This window comes from Dermacentor variabilis, chromosome 8 (assembly GCF_050947875.1).
Source record: "Dermacentor variabilis isolate Ectoservices chromosome 8, ASM5094787v1, whole genome shotgun sequence".
In the NCBI taxonomy this organism is placed as follows: Eukaryota; Metazoa; Arthropoda; class Arachnida; order Ixodida; family Ixodidae; genus Dermacentor; species Dermacentor variabilis.
In genome coordinates this window covers 143,111,772-143,128,901 of record NC_134575.1, presented here as the reverse complement: position 1 = coordinate 143,128,901, position 17,130 = coordinate 143,111,772, and positions in this window count along the sequence as shown.

Below are 17,130 nucleotides of genomic sequence, written 5' to 3'. Positions count from 1 at the left end.
TAAAAAAAAATAATAATAATAATGCAGCAATAACTTGTCGATAACAGTGAGAATAAGTAACTAAAGAAATAGCAAGTTTGTTAACTGCGTGATAGACCAATGTTAAAGAAAAACATTTCGTGGTTAAGATTGACAGCCACTCAGTTGGAAGCGATGGAATGTTTCCTAGTTGCCTTCAGTAGCCTTTATCAATAGTATTCTCACGTGGAAGTGACGTTGAAGAACACAGTAGCAATACTGTGAAAGACAAAACTATTGGGCGAACCTGTGCCCACAAAAACAGGCTACACTTATAGCACAACGATAGCGGCGAACACGGTCGGCGATCGTCGAAAGTCTGATCAGCGGGTCAAGCGCGTCGGCTTTTATAGATCAGTCGTCAAATGTTCCAGAGTAACCGCTGGGACCTGCGTGTCTTCCACAAAATTCTACACTATTCGCGCCACCCGCCGTGGTTGCTCAGTGGCTATGGTGTTGGGCTACTGAGCACGAGGTCGCGGGATCGAATCCCGGCCACGGCGGCCGCATTTCGATGGGGGCGAAATGCGAAAACACCCGTGCGCTTAGATTTAGGTGCACGTTAAAGAACCCCAGGTGGTCAAAATTTCCGGCGTCCTCCACTACGGCGTGCCTCATAATCAGAAAGTGGTTTTGGCACGTAAAACCCCAAATATTATTATTATATTACTATTCGCGCCGTGCATACATGTAATCAGATAACACAAGTTGCGGCGAAAGACAGTGGATGGAACCATGGTTATCATTCCAGAAAATTCTTTCACATGTTGGCGCGTCCTGCGCTGTGCGATGATATCTGTTAGGTGTTGAAAAGTGGTCAGCCGATAATGATAAAGTACACGTGTCAGTAGTACACCCCTCACGCAACGGAACCAACCGACTGTCGTTGCACGTATTGTTCACGAAACCAGAACTTCATTGCAACTTCGAATTGAAAACACGAATCGGTGGTTTACAGCGTCAAGTTTAATGCCTAAAGTATACTCTAAACACTACAGGGCAGCTTAGGCTGCCTTGAAATAGAAAAGTTCAAACACCGTCTGCCTCACCATGTCGCTATCTTGCGTTTAATTATACAAACTGAGAACTATTTTCCTCACCAGTATATTAAATAGAACTCTGGATGCCCCCGCCATAAGGAAGACACCACAAGAATCTCACGAATTCACTTGATTTTGGACTTCCATGGGGAAATATTGATATCTTCACTATGTCGGATATTGCTAATAAATGAGGCTTCGGCTTTTTTCTGCCTGCAGCGGCCGTATTTCACTGTATATTTACTCCGAACAGCCTGTGTGAGTTCGCCAAACAGCTTCATCATTTCTGTTCCTGAAGCAACACACACCAGTAAATTGCTCAAGTCAGTTGAACGTGAACAACGGAAAAGGGAATAAACATTGGCACATTCATTTACGTATTACGTATACTGCAAACAGATGTAGACCTCAATTAGCTATACTTGAAATTACCACCACCTAAAATTTAACCAGTGAAGAACGGCTTAATTTTAAAAGGCACCTAAAGAAGCAAGTGGTGCCGGTAGATTACAAACTGCAGTGTTAGTTAAGCCCTCGTGTCACTGCCAAGGGTGCCTGTGACAAAATGCAAAAATGTGGTATTATGCCATGAACTACTCGTCATGAGCAAACATGATTTAGACGATTAAAATCAAGGTAAATATTTTAGATGCCATATATAGCCAGCGGTTATGGCATGGTTGCTGCGCTACGGCAGATATAGTATCCTAAGTGGATTCTTATATGCTAATTTAATGCCTGTATGCTTTTATTATTCACGTGAGCTATTGCTGTAAAGTGTACATCGGTTCATGAAAAACCCGCAGTGGGTTCCAACTTAGTTATCTCACTTTCCTCTCACCGTCTTCCTCACGCCTTGTACGCCGACCCAGAAGCACACGTTGTCTATAGCTTAGGCCACTAGGTTCATGGTCGTGCATGATGTCCTCATGGTCGTTGTATTGTCGTCATTCCCTCTTTCTCATACGACTTTCTTGATGTTAACGTAATGACGCCATCTTCGTCATACAGTCTTCGTGTTCACGCCAACGTAGTCACACCAACGTCCTAACGCTCGTTGTCATCACTTTTCCCTCATGCTGTTGTCATACCACTGTCGTCGTTTCGTCGTCTTTATACCATCATCGTCATAAATTCGTTGTAAGACAGCCGGCGTGATGGCCTCGTGGGTGTTCCATCGTCGTCATTTCCACTTCGTCATACCGCTCCCGTTATGCCATCGTGATCACGTCATCGTTCTCACATAGTCGTCATGCCTTTGTCGTTATTCAAGTGTTGTCACGCTGTTGTTTTACCACCGTGATGACTTTAGCAACGTCAGCCCTATCGTCAGGCCGTCGTCATACGGATTTTATCGATCCATCGACGTCATTCCTTCTTCCTCATTCTAGAGTAGCATCCGTCCTTCGATCGTAATTATGTCATGGTTGTCCGGCCATCTTTGGGCCTACCTTAGAAGGTTGCTGTCACGCAATGCGTTGTCATAACGTCATCCTGATGCCGCTGTGGCCACCGATGTTGCCATACGGGCACTCATTGTCAGACCGTCGTCGTGACATCGTATTGGCATCACGTTTTTTTCCTTTTATATTAGGACGGTAATGACTGTGTAAGGTGGTCACGTGATGTGAGGACCACACATACACGTCGTCGAATGACGTCGTTTTCACATTCCGCGCCCATTGGGCAGAGACAGCAAGCGGGGGCGGGATGTGGAAATGTGTAGGTAGTAGGTTGTAGTGAACTGTTCATGTTCAACTTGTGCAATGTGTACTATTTAACTTTTTCCTTTCCATTTCTTCTTGCATACGGCGGCCGCATTTCGATGGGGGCGAAATGCGAAAACACCCGTGTGCTTAGATTTAGGTGCACGTTAATGAACCCCAGGTGGTCAAAATTTCCGGAGTCCTCCACTACGGCGTGCCTCATAATCAGAAAGTGGTTTTGGCACGTAAAAACCCAAATATTATTATTATTATATTCCTCTTGCATCTTTTTGAAAGAGATTACCTGATGCATGCACGTGTCTTTGCACACTGGATCCTCCAACACCGGGGCCAAAAGAAATTGTTCACTCCGGAGACAGGGAAGATTGTGCCCAGGAGGAACGATGAAGCTCATAGGTGCAGAAAGGCGCCGACGCGATCGCGAATAACAAAAACAACAACAACAACACATCACGAAAATGAGCAAGAGGGCTGACCAGCATATTTGGAAATCGTTCGTTCAAGCCAGAGATGCGCAAGCTCTTCAATAGCCAGACCCTGCTTTAGGGTGCGGCGTCTGTTGAGTGGTTCGTCAGTGTTCAAAACTATAATTAAAAACGAACGCAAAGATTGCCCTCCAATTTCTAGTCACTTGCACGTTGCATAAATACCACGCAGAAGCCAGTGCTCCATGTAGCCACACTCGCACAGCTAGGCCCAGCGGTACATACAGTTTCATGCAATAATTACTAGAGGTAACTCTGGCGCTGGTGTCTACGGAAGCTGCAATGTGGGCGATTCAGTGAGCGATGGAAATTAAGCGTTGGAAATTATGGGAAGTACATGGATTTTCCTAAACTTGCTCCTTCTGGCTTCAACCGGCTCCCAGACATTGTAAATTTGCCATTTTTCGACAAAGTAATGAGCAATAAATGACTAAGTAAACATTAATAAAATTGTCCGATGGACGGATTCTAGCCCAGGACCTCTATCATAGAAGCCTCATATCGAAACATTTACGCCGCGGGCGCATACATCTACAAGTGACATAGAACCCCCTATTGAATTTGTCATAGGCAAGCCAGCGCGTTTCAATTTGGCCACCTCGACAGGTTGTACCGCTGCCCTTGGTAGCAATTGTACGTGTTCGCAGAGTATTCGCTACTTTGAAAACTACTGATCACGTTGAAATGTAGGGCAATGAAGACAGATGAAGCGTAACAAACAAAGCCATAAGAACGTCTGAATCCACAAGCACGAAGGTCAAACAAATCTGAGTACTTACCATTATTATAATAATAATAATAAATTATTTATTGATTTCGAAAATGACATACAAATACGAGCCTGCCCAAGCCAACAATGGGCTTGTGGGGCAGCGCTCGGCAGAATGGAGCAAGCCAGGGAGCGGCACAGTAAATCAATTATGTACAAGACTCAAAATAAAACTAAAGAAAGAAAGAAAGAAAGAAAGAAAGAAAGAAAGGAAAGAAACGAAATTACACATACAAATCAAAAATATAAGATTTAACTTCTTTCCGTGTGCTGGAAGATATAACTTTATCTGGCAAGTCATTAAACACATCAGGTACATAGAAGGCACGGACACGTTTGCCATATCTTGTCCGTACTCTTGGTAAGGTAAAGCGGTCGCGTGTACGTAATGCTCTGGCGGGGACATACGGGAGGCAGAACTCATTGTTCCATATATACAAAAAGATTACCGTTTCTTTGAATAACAGCCTGAACGAGGGCATGTGCGAGCATGAAAAAAGACTGGAATTGTTAGTAATGTGCACACCATACATCACCGCCCGAATTATGAATTTTAGTAAGGAATCAACTTTATTGCGCCAAAACACTGAACAGAAATAAAAAGAACAGATTCCATATCTCAGCACACTGTACGCTAATGCATGTGCTATTGTTTTCCTTACGTAAATTGGGCATAGTGCTTTGATAGAATGCAGTAGGCAGGCTATTTTGCGCAGCCTTTCACAAACGTTAGCCAAGTGAGCGTTCCAGGACATGTTAGAATCGAAATGAACACCGAGATAATTGACACTTGAGAGGTATGGAATAGGAGAGCAAGAGCAATTGTTACACAGAGGAGAATGAAGAAACAGTGGAGTGATGACAGGAATAGATTTCAGCGGATCGTGAAAACATACTAATTTAGTTTTATTCTGGTTAATAGAAATTAAGTTTTTACGGTACCAACTGATAACATTTGTAGTGTCAGTTTGTAATTCAGCCACGGCTTGATGGTAATTAGTATGACGAGATACTAAAAGCGTGTCATCTGCGTATTGAAACACCCGACAGCGAAAAATTGCTTGACTGAGATCATTAACGTACAAGTTGAATAAAAGGGGAGCTGAAAAAGGGAATCATGGTGACTGAACCTTTGCAGCGCCAGAGTTCTCTCTAGCAATTATTATACGAAACTCTATGCAGGTGTGGCAATGGCTACCCGGCGGTTGGCCGGAGCAGTGCTGTTAAAACGCTCATTAAAATAACCATAAAAAGTTTCCGCCCCCAGAAATAGGATGCATGAGGGTGGGTGGAGGGACGAAGGAGGAGGTCAGTTTAGGTATTATCGATCATTTTTGAGTCTTGTTGAAATCGAAGTAATGACTGGAATACGAGGCGCCAGCATTAAGGGGGACTAGTGGGAAGGCGCCACGCGTCCAAACCCTAAGGCCTCAGAATAGGCGGGAGGGCGGCTATCGCTCTTCAACGGCGCTCGCCAAGAGCCCAGCAGCCCCAGAGTACATGTTGCTGAAGCAGCAGCTGGTTCCCTGTAAAGGAACGGCAAGTGGCTGATTGCCAGGTCGAGAGGCGCATCCTGGCGCGGCGCGCTGGTGTGTCTGCTTTCTCCGTGACGATGCGTCGCAGGCCTGTGGCTTCAGCACGGATAAACTTCCCCGGCAGAGGCGCAGGATTTGCTGGGAGGATGTTCCGGAGCGCGACCTTTCGAGCCGCCTTCGCCTCTGTCAAGATTGTGTCCGGGTCGATGGGGTATGAGTCGTCAGGCACTTGTGGGCGAGTCTCTGAGGGGCAGGAAAGAAGCGGCCTAGAGAAGATAAGGCGAAGAGCCGTGAGCAAAAATCAGCGTGTAGCAGGCAGGGAAAAGGAGGGCGAAAGAAGAGGAGCGTGACGCTACCGCCACTTGCATTTGTGGTTTACTTTTAAGCCGTCCAAAGTCGGGGATGGGATTGGTGCGAATTGTAGGCTTGACGTAGTTGTGACATGGTTTGACACGGCCAGTGGGAGGCATGATGAGTCTATCTCCCGATACTGCTGCCGCGGCAAGGATTTGATCCTGCACACTCGGGCATAGCGGCGCAACGCCAAAACCACTATGCCACCATGGCGGGTGTGCATGGCAAAGACACCAGGTTCGGAGCTTTTGCTCTGCAGGAATCAAAGATAGAAAACAATGCGCGACAATGCAAAGATAATGTGCAAGTGATCCGAGCAAAACGGCATAAAATCGACCAGTCAAATTAAATGCATTTATTATCTCCATACGTAGGCCCTGGGCGTGTTCACTAGGTAGCAATGAAGTTTATTTACTGTGCGCTTCGTAGTTGCCAGAGTGAGTGTACACTTCCGGTACAGCGCCTTCTGGTCTAGCCAGGAACGGACGCCGGGCAGCACGGGAATGTAAAATTTTCAGGGCCATTCCCAACATAGTGTAGCCCGCGTCCACAATTCTTGCATATGGATTTAGGGTAGTGAAAGACTGCGAAATTCAGTGCAACCTTTGGTCTATGGATGCCGTGGTAGGTTTACCAGTGCCTTAGCTGTGCTTCACATTGTGGGGCAGGGGAGCTAAGCTTTGGCGTTGTGAATGACCGCACGTTGGATAGAAATTCGCCAACGAATTTTGCCACGAGCGCAGAGCAAGCTTGAAACGTCGAAATTGGTTATAATAATTTGCATGTCAGGGCACAAAATCTTCCCTCTCGCCCTCATCTTTTGTGGTACTCATCGTATTCTTTTTTTTTTCAGTCCTTACCACGAATTTCGAATCGGCAATAAAAGGGGTACAAACTATCTCAAGGTCTCGGCGATGTCCAACGCTTGGGTAGCTGAGTTTAGACTTCAAGGTAACGTGCAAACAGTTAAGAACGTACCAGTGCCTAAGACTGTTGCCACAGATGGTTTTCATGTTTTTCAAATTTCTCGAACGAAAGACAGCTTAGAGGTAAGTTTGCCAAGCACAGCTGTCATTTATCGGCCAGTTCACTACCGGCATGCAGCATGTCAGCGGGAAGAGTAATGTGGTTATGAGGCACTGTCACTTTCCCCACAACCACTCAGTCGTCTGGGACAAATATGGCCTCCTAGCCCAGACTCATACATCTGGCAGCGGACTAAATCAAACCTTCAAGAGTGGCTTTACGCTCAAGCTACAGGGACGTCCCATACCTGATTCTGAAACAACTGTTTACCATCACATATGAAGTAGTTGCGGTTATTTACCGTTTACTTCCACACCAGTGACTGCGATGCATGATGATGTCCTCTGGTAAATCTGGTAAGAAACACAAAGCGCCTAGGTCTACATTTCCACGACACGTTGCCATGGAATATCCACATCGAAGAGCTGGCAAGGCGTTTACGTGCTGTGTGCGCTCACTTGTTTGCCCTAAAATGTTGGCGCGATATAGATGTTCGCAAAATTTATTTATTTAGCAATACTGACAGCCCGAAGGGCCGTAGGAGTGGAAGAGCGCATACAACTAGTACAGTAAAAAAAGAACTAAATGAACAACACATGCGTCACCGAAGAGATGCGAATCAGTTCAAATTCTGTGCGCTGTACAAGTCCCCCCGCAAAAGAAAGCAAAAATAAATAAAATAAGCAGCTACATTTTTGGCAAAGTTATGATTGACATATTTGTTAGTGGTAAAAAGAATATCGTGCATAAGATGCAAATATTGCTCAACGTTACAGAGTCAGGGAGCGCATTCCATTCTGTAATAGCTGCAAGAATAAAGCTGCACTTAAAGCAATCGTTTCTTTCTTTATTTATTTATTTACAGGATACTGCCGGCCTTAGTCTTAGGCCTTGGGCAGGAGTGGACAGTGCGATATACAGATGAACAAAACAAAAACTAACAGCAAAAATCATTACAAGAATTCAATACATTGCAATAGACATATTCCCTGATCCGCACAAGCCGTACAGAGCATTCCAACGAAAAAAGCATCACAAAATTTCAATATATTTTAAAATACGGATATTTGCTGAACCGCAAAAGCTGTACAGAGCATATTGATAACAACGCGATATTGACAACAAGGAGTCGCATTCATACTGGTATGCTGAAAGACATCGCGCATGCTCGGTAGGTTGAGCAGCAAGAAATCTACAAATAGTAATGACAAGCAAGCGAAAATAGCACTTGCGTATATTGTAAATCAAAAAGGAAAACGAAAAATTAGATTCATACATACATATACATATAACATCAAGTCTAAATGCTATTCAGCTGGTTGCAGAATGACTGGACGGTCGGGCATTCCACTGTACTCGCAGGGAGCGCGTTTCACTCACCTATCGTCCGAGGAAAAAATGTGTCTTTAAATACGTTTGTTCTGCAAGAAAATTCCTTTATTTTCTTCTGATGATTAGATCGTGTTGCACGCCTAGTGACTAAAGTAATATACATATCCTTATCTATCCCCAGCCTATCATGGTAAATACATGTATTTCAGACGGTCCCTATATCGCCTTAATTTTAATGTTTCCAGGTTAATTTCGTTAATAAGAACTGTCGCAGATACGTGCTAGCTATAACAGTTAAACACGAATCTAACAGATTTTCTTTGAATATTTTCCAATTGAGGAATGTTCTTCAGGGTGTACGGGTCCCACACTACCGAGGCGTACTCAAGAATTGGCCTAATATACGTTTTGTACGCTAAAAGGTGGATTTCTTGTGTGGACTGTCGAAGCGACCTTCTCAAGTAACCAAGCTGGCGCATTGCCTTTTTTGAAATATGAGGTATGTGATCGTTCGCATTCCATAAAGTAAATAACCCAAGTGCGGAACAATGGGAGGGTCTGCTCACCAGCAGCGAGCTCGCAGCCCAACGGGCAATTGTGCAGCACGCCTGCGAGGCAGCAAGACTCAGCGGTGCCCTGGAATAGGGGCGCCGACCTTGTGAAGCGGCCAGGACTGAAAACATGAAGACACCGGCCCACCGCCAATCTCTCTGAGATATAGAGGAATAAAGTTTTTCCATTCCATTCCATCTAAGGTCGGATGAAATAACGAGGCCTAAGTATTTGTAGCTACTAAGCGTAGATATTATTGCCACTGAAACTGTAAGAAAATTTTAAGGGGTGGCGTTTTCGTGTTACTGACATAGCAATCGTTTTCTTTGCATTAATATTCATATGCCATGTGGCGCACCACGCTTCTACCTTGGCTAGTGAAGAATTCAAGCGGACCTGATCATTTACGCTATTAACTTCTTGATATAGTATACAGTCGTCTGCAGATAAACGTATTTTCACGTTTACTTCTTTTATTAAGTCATTGACAAAGATTAGAGAGAAAAGAGGCCCAACGACGGACCCCTGTGGAATGCCCGACCGAACCGGTGCTGATCCAGAACGCGCGCCGTCGATAAACACACTTTGCCGCCTTAACGACAGATACGCTGAAATCCATGAAATCAAAGAATCATTTTTAAGTATTGTTTGTAGCTTTAACAGCAGTTTAGTGTGAGACACACGGTCGAATGTTTTTTCGAAATCTATGAATATTAAATCAATTTGGCCCTGTTTATCTAGAACTGCTGCGAGTTCGTGGACAGTTTCCAGTAGCTGTGTTGTTGTGGACAGTCCCTTCCGAAACCCATGCTGCCTGGGATCAATAATATTGTTGTCATTAAGAAAAACCGAAATATGTTCAAATATAATATGCTCAAGGGTTTTTGCACAAGTGGGTAACAATGAAATTGGTCTGTACGAAGTGATAAGCGACCTGTTTTCTGATTTGGGTATCGGAATAACCTTTGCGTACTTCCAGTCATCCAGAACTTCAGCACGCGATAAAGACTTGCTAAATATGATGCACAGATATTTTGAGCACCACTCGGCATATCTCACGAGAAAGGCAGTAGGTATGCCGTCCATTCCAGGCGATTTCTTTGTATTCAAATTTAACAAGAGAGATAAAATACCTTCTTCGGTCACTCAGATATGTACAATTGGCGGGCAATCAACTGGAAGGTAGCTTGGTTTACGACCGTCGTCATCCGTAAATACCGAACAGAAAAATTGATTGAAAGACTTTGTTATCAAACTTTTATCAGTTACGGTATCCCCGTCGATGCAGAAACTAGACAAGGGTTGCTTTTTCGAAGAAAAATGACGCCAGAACTTTGCCGGGGAAGACAGCAGAAAATTCTTCAAAGATACACTTTGATAGTATTCCTTTGCTTTTTTAATGCTTGCCTTTAGTTGCAGACGTATGTTGGAAAGTTTACTGGTGTTGTCCTCTGTGGTACACTGACGTTGCTGTTTTCTTATTCGTTTAGCCTTCCGTTCCAGCCGCACTATCTCCTTTGTAATCCATGGGCGTGTGCGCTGTTGAATGCTTAGTCTCATTGGAAGAAAGTCCCTGACGCATTTTAAGACTAGGTTCCTAAAGAAGCACCACAGCTCATTCACACAGCACGTCCCCGGTTCAGAAAGAAGTATGAAATCATCCAGCGACCTATCCATGGCGTCCAGTATGTCAACGTCCTTAGCGCGGCAAAAGTTTGGAACGAGGCACCTTTTTTTCTTGGTTTCAGTCGGACGGCAAAGTTCAACTGTTAAAGATATCATTTTGTGATCAGATATTCCGTCAAAAATATGTACTTCGGTATCACGACTGAGCACTGCATTGCTTACAAGGAATAGATTTTAAAATTGAAGCTGTATCATTCTGAATGCGCGTGGGTTTTTTTACTAACTGAGCTAAATCATGGAATACTACGAGGTCGACAAAAGGTTTAGCAGCACTAGAAAGGGGCTCAGGATAATCGGTACTCCAGTCAATTAAAGGCACATTGAAATCACCACCCAAGAGGACATTACAAGAATAGCTTTTGCTAGAACAAAGGAATTCGTTAAGCTCGCGAGAAAGAACTTATCTTGAGTAGGGGGACGGTAGAAGCCTCCTACACTTACAGTGTGCCCATTGAAATATACTTTAATGAGCACGCACTCAATTGCATTTATATCAGGTAACCTAGACACGAGTAGTGACTGTTGATAAATAATTGCAACACCACCGCCGCGCGAACTTCTATCTTTACGATGAATTCTGTAACCTGATGGTGTTACTTCCTCCTCTGAGATATCGGGGTGAAGCCACGTTTCCGTGATTATAAGAATATGTGGCTTGTGTGTTAAAATGATACTTTCAATATCATCAGGTTTATTAACGATGCTACATGCATTAAGGTTGATGAAACGGAGCGGCTTTTGGGCATCTGTTTGGGTTCATTGTGACTGGTGCGTTTCTTCAGTTTGTCTGCCTGTGGGAATCCTTCTGTCACTTGTGCCATCCCATCGGAATAGCTCGCCATTAATCCTAAATTTGCCGTACACTAGTTGGACTTTCCCCCCAGCCGCTCTAATTTCGGAGGCGCTATCCCAGAGTGTCTTTCTTTTATGTCTTGTGGGCGCTGAGAAGTCTTCCGAGACCGAAATATCTTTGTTTTTTAGTTTGAAACAATTCTGTAGTACGGCCATCTTTTCGCGGTGGTCGAAAAGCTTGATTATGACTGGGCGTGGTCTAGTCCCGTGTCTGCGCCCGATCCTATGAAGTCGTTCAGCCGAGGAAACTTGCACACCGAGAACGCTCTTAAACACGCCCTCTAACACAGCTTGCTTCAGATCATCATGAGTTTCGGCAGCTGTTTCTTTTACCCCAAAAACCAGAAGGTTGTCTCTCCTGCAACATCTGCACACTTTTCTTGAGGCCAGATACTTCTTTGGTGACTTCTTTAATAGCCAATGCCGACTCCTCAGCCACCTTTAGTTCTATTTCAATTTCATGTAACCGGTTTTCTATTTTTTTCTGACCATTAAGTAGTTCGACTAACAGTTCATCAGTCGTAGCCCCAGGTCCAGGATTGGGCTCTACGTCCCCAGAAAGCATTAGAAGAGAGAAGACAAAATCATGAACAACCAAACAGACCGTACAAAGGCTGCGTGGGCACGTCAGCTGGATGAAACAACTATCACTGGATTTAACAGCAGAAGCTTTGTTACTGACCTGCATGTAAAAAAGCAACGGGTTGGTCATGTTGACTGGCGGCCAGCCGACGAGCCCACTGGAAGGTTCTGGTGGCGGCTGGCTTCTTATATGCTCTCTTGATGATTTCGATAGGTGTGGACGCATTGACGCCCAGCGATCTTCATGGTGTGGCGGTGCGTATTCGCAGTCTCCGTAGAAACCTGCCGTGGTGATGAGCAAGGGGGTTGAATCTTGCAATGCGCTGACTGCTGTCGTGCCGAACAGGAAAAACTGCATGTAAAAAAGCAACGCGTTGGTCATGTTGACTGGCGGCCAGCCGACGAGCCCACTATTATTTGATGTGGTATGATATACTGGCTACGGCGATCTCTGGATATCTGATTTGTTAAGATATTAACGCGAAAGCGTAAAGAGCCCGGTGTCGCAGAAAATCCAGCGTCAGTGTTCTGCGTCGACGTCGGACGTAGTTTCGGCCAAAACAGTTTGGAACCTCCCATACCTAGGCTCTCCATGTGATGCAAGGAATTTATTGAACTAATTGAATTTATCAAGCTAGAATACGTGGAAACATCGTTAACTATGACCCACGCACAACCTCCAGACGTCATAGCGTCGGATTGTAATTTAAGTATACGAGAAATGTTACGCGAGAAGTGGACTAAACCCCTTTCCCAGCGTTTCTAGCATTCCCAGACCGGCAGCGGCATCCGCCATTTGCGCGTGCCGGCGCGCAGGTGTCTTGGGGCCAAGGAGCGGCGGGCCCGGTTCCTTGCAACGCCTGCAGCTGGCGTTCGCGTCCGCCTCATCGCGTCCGCCTCATCGCGGCCCCGTGCGAGAGGCGGCGTTTCTACCGGCAAGCCCGCCTTCGTGCATAGCGTTCGCGGCCAGCGTTTCCCAGTAAACATTACGGTTACATACGGTCCACTAGCCGGGAAGCGTGAGAAGCAGTCAGAGATCATTGAATGATATGGCGTTCCACGCTCAAAGGCGGAGTTTAAGCGTCCTACCAGTTTTTGAAATACTCGTGTTCGTAAACAAACAATTGGGCCCGTTAATTATGAGGTAAATATATATATCATTCGCTGATACTTGGTACGAAAATCTAGCGGATGTAATTTGGCAAGCTTGCAAAGTTCAGTGGTGGATTGGCAGAACGATACTTGTTAAATATGAACCTCAATGCGAACCTCTGGATTCTTTTAAGTTTCCGGTGGTTGATTTAGTCTACGGATCCCATACAGCTTTAGCATATGGCACTTCGTGATAGGACGTAATAAATATTGATGGGTTAAGATTTTTACCTCAGGTGTCGACCCATATCTATAGTTCACCTTATGCTCCAGAGAGCTCTGCTAGCCTCTGAAGATACAAGATGAATGTGTTGATTCCATCTGAGATCGGAAGTGAACGTTGTTCTTAATACGTATGTTTATAGACTCTGCTATTGGTTATACTACTTATATTGTAAGGCTACTCAAAAATTTCTCTTCTTATGGGTATAGCCATAACAACAAATTTAGTGGCGTTCAGTTTTATCTGTCAGTCGTCACGCCATTTTTTGATCTTTCCCAGACTGCCCTGTACAGTGGCCTAATGATTACCATTTCGAATTCTATTGCATAAGACACATCATAAGCAATAAATCATCACAGCAAGACTATTACTAGGCAAGTAATTTATAAAGTTCAGAAAGGAAACGAGGCCGAACACGCTTGCTTTCGGAACTCCGACGCAACAAGGGAAGTGCGTTATGCGCACACGGCACAATGAACGTCTAGAAGAAAGCTAAGATGAAAACCAGCGACTGATTGCGGGGCTTTCCAATACGAAATTAATTTTTCTCTTTGACTTAGGATGGGACACTTTGTCGAATGCTTTCGCAATATTGAACATTATGTCTGTTTGACCACGCCAGTTTAACGTTTCAGCGAGGTTATGGACAATTTAAAAAAGCTGGGTAATTCTGGATAGCTTTTCTCGGAAACAATGTTGTCGAGGAAAAAAAAAGCAGGTTGTATTTGTCAACGTGAGAGACTGACTGTTTATAGATAATGTGCTCGAGGAGCTTAGAACAGGCTCATGTAATAGAAATTGGTCTATAATTTGCCAGGTCTGCTGTGCCAGCGCTTTTGTGTATTCGTATAATTTTGGCCCGTTTTCATGCTATGGAGAGGCAACCACTATCCACAGAGGACTGAAGAATTTTACATAGGTATATAGCGTTATATTCTTCATATCTACGCAGAAACTCATTTGCAATGCCGTAAGGACCAGAGATCCACTTAACATCAATATTGAGCAAGAGATTTAAAACACCTCCCACATGGCTCACTCAATTACCCAACGGCCCTCAGTCCCGAGCAGCTCCGGAGCAACTGACCAAGGCATCGGTCAGACCTGTAGCGCCGCAGAGGGCGCTAAGAATCTCTGGATCCGGACATGCCGCCAATGGAAACTGACCCTTTCAACGTTTAACAGCCCAACCCCTTTCGAGTGAGGCTAGCCTAGAAGAACTCTTTTAGGAATTATCAGACATTGTTTGGGATATCATCGGCCTTAGTGACGTTAGAAGAACTGGTGAGGATTATACATTGCTGAAAAACGGACATGTCCTCTGCTATAGAGGCCTCCTAGATAAGAATTGAAATACGGGGTATGATTCCTAATCCTGAAGGACATAGCGGGCAACATTGGCGAATTATACAGCATTAGTGAGAGGGTAGCTGTTGTAATCAAACATAATAAGCGGTATAGATTGGAAGTAGTACAAGCCTACGCTCCAACATCCAGTCACGATGATGAGGAAGTGGAGCAGTTTTATGAAGATGTTGAATTAGCGATGAGAAAAGTGCAAACTCAGTGTGCTACAGTAATGGGCGACTTCAATGCAAAAGTCGGGGAAAAGCAGATTGGGGTGCAAGCAATTTGCAACTATGGCGTCGGTTCTAGGACCGCTAGAGGAGAGATGGGGGTAGAATTCGCAGAAAAGAATAAGCTTCGAATAATCAAAACCCTTTTCATGAAGCATAGCAACAAAAACTGGACCTGCAAAAGCCCTAATGGTGAAACACAAAATGAAATTGACTTCATACTTTCTGCTGATCCCAGTACAGTGCATGGTGTAGAAGTGATAGGTAGGGTCAAATGCAATGATCGTAGGTTAGCGAGGCCTAGGATTCACCTCAATTTGAAGAAAGAAAGAGCAAAATTGGTCAAAAAGAAAGAGGTAAACTTTGAGGCAGTAAGGGTAAAAGCAGACAAATTCAGGCTGGTACATGCAAACAAATATGCAGCCTTAGAACAGAGAGATCGTGATGACATAGAGATAATGAATGAAACCATAACTAAGTTCGCTTCAGAGGCAGCAACTAAAGTGGGAGGCAAGGCACCAAGGCAACCTGTAAGCAAGCTTCAGAGGGAACTTTAGTGGGATCGATTCGTCCGACAGATGCCAGGGCCGGTTTCTTCCGGCGCTGACACAATTCGCAAGTTGCGACATAACGACGCACGGAGGGGCAGAGACCCGGCCAGAAGAACCGGCGTCGTACGCGGTCGTATGTACGCAAGACTCCAAGGTGTGCCGCCGTCAGTGCATCGTGAAGTTGTTCGAGAACGACGGGTCGCAGATGAAGAGGAAGGACAAGCAGCAACTAAGGGCTTTCAGGGTTGATATTGCGGCGGTAGAGGATGCCGTCCTGCAGCACGAACCTGCGGCATGTGCCGTCGGTGCTTCCAGATTGCACTCCGGTGATGATGGACTGTAAGGATGCGTCGCATTGTTGTTCAGCGCGCATGTCGGTCATGTCAGTCAAAACCATCACGCAGGTCACCGGATCATGCGCAACAGGATCGGGAGAATCAACGGGGTGACGAGAGAGGCAGTCAGCGTCCTTGTGGTGGCGTCCACTCTTGTAATGGACACCAAATGAAAATTCCTGGACCCGCAAAGCCCAGCGACCAAGCCGTCCACTCGGGTCCCGGAGGGAAGACAGCCAGCAGAGTGCGTGGTGGTCGTTGACGAACGAAAACGTGCGATCATACAAATATGGTCGGAACTTCGCGACAGCCCAAACTATTTCGAAGAACTGCAGCTCGGTGATGGAGTCACTTCTCTCGGCAGGCGACAGCAGGCGGCTGGCGTAAGCTATCGCGCACTCGGCACCATTCTGGTGTTGGGCGAGAAGTATTTAGCTCCGTGCAAGCAGTCCAAGGCGTCAACGATGCGTGGTAGTGGGTAGACGTCTTTTCGCGTGATCTAGTTTATGTGGCGATAATCGATACAAAAACGCCAGGTACCATCTTTCTTTTTCATAAGAATGACAGGTGAAGCCCAAGGGCTGGCTGATGGCTCGATGACCCCATTGCGGAGCATTTAGTCCACTTCTAATTGGATGACTCGACGTTCAGCGTGCGATTCGTATCTCCAGTGTTTATACGGTGGTGAACAGACATTTGGCCAAACGGCATGTCGCCGAAATGAAAGATGTCACTGTACAATTCAAGCAGGAGTCCCATGTTATATATATATATATATATATATATATATATATATATATATATATATATATATATACACACACACATATATATATATATATATATATATATATATATATATATATATATATATATATATATGTGATGAGTCAGAACAGCCAAGATAGCTGACCACCAACAACACGCAGCAGCCAGCGTCTCCGATCTTCTTCCTCTCTCTTCTCTCACTTAGTCTCCAGTCTCAATCCTTCGTTCGCGTCACAATATGACCGCCTTGATGCATGTTTGACTCCATATATTAAGTGCACCATAACATCCACAATTGTGTTAGGAGCCCTGTAAGTAAATACAGTCAACATGGACGTGACGTTCACTTAACTTGGTTTTGATCAAGACCATTTCCGTTGCTCTCTCAATCTGTAGTATAATATACGGTACACTGTTCTTCATTAAGTATTCTACGGCAGCACCTCGACCATCTCAATCTCTTCTCACGATCGAATACCTAGGAGGTGTGACGTCTGCATCTCTTACATCCTTATATAGCCGTGTCTCGGTTATACCCATAACCTCTGGTCGATTTATTCAGAAAT